We start from the raw sequence: 1,014 nt of genomic DNA on the forward strand, positions 1-1,014 counted from the left end.
ATGTAGGTCCACTTTCATAAGAAAAACGTTTTAGGCAAACAATTATCAGAAATATTTTTTTTTCTTTTACTTTAAGTGCCCAGGCTGTAGTGCCCTAAAGCAGGGTCAACAAATGTATGGCCCCCAGCCACCACCCTGAGCCCTGCCCAGCTCCTCACCCACCCATCACTTATCAACCATGCTTCTCCTTCCTGCTTAAGTCGATGTGGTTTGAGAACCTTCTTACATAATCCTTAGTCATTGCACTTTTGGGAATGTGAATAATAAGAAATCTAATTGCCATCTTAAGTCACCCAACTATATTAACACATAAGTGTGAACAGAGGTGTGCTTTCCAAAAAAATAGATTAGAAAAGAAATATACCGCTATCTTAATGAGAGATCATAATGCAAAAACCAGTGAAGCATACCTAGACCCAGACTGAAGGTCTTAGTATAACATAAGAACGTGTCAGGAAGCAGGGGTGCAGAGAGATCTGAAAGGTAACACTGTCAGTGCTCACCTCAGATCAAGAATGCCCCTGCTGTTTGTCTCCACCTATGTGGTCCTGGATGCAGGTATATTCATCTCCTGAGATGGGAACCTTAGGTCATCAAACCTGCCATATGTAAAAATTGCATACTGGATTTGATTGTCTCTACTCCTCTATGTTTGCACAACAACGTTTCTCAGTAATTTGGTTCCTGTGAGTTACAAGTTAGAAGTTTCTGAGCCTCTTAGCAGATATTGTTTTTTTCTATAAATTCTGCTTTGTAATCATTCTCAGGATAATCAAAGCCACCATTTTTATACCATCTTATCTGCTATAGGTATGTATGTATATGTTAGGCTATTAGGGCTTTATAACTGTGTTATGAGATAGATATTTGGATCCTCGCTTGTAAAGGCAATAACAAAATCTCAAATGTGTAAGGAATATACTCAGGATATTACAGCTAGACAAAACACTTGGACTAATAACTTTGACACCAAATTCCCTGGAGCCCAACCTTTGCAGGCTATAGTCTTTGAAG

The sequence above is a fragment of the Canis lupus genome, chromosome 22, assembly GCF_048164855.1.
Source record: "Canis lupus baileyi chromosome 22, mCanLup2.hap1, whole genome shotgun sequence".
Classification (NCBI taxonomy): domain Eukaryota; kingdom Metazoa; phylum Chordata; class Mammalia; order Carnivora; family Canidae; genus Canis; species Canis lupus.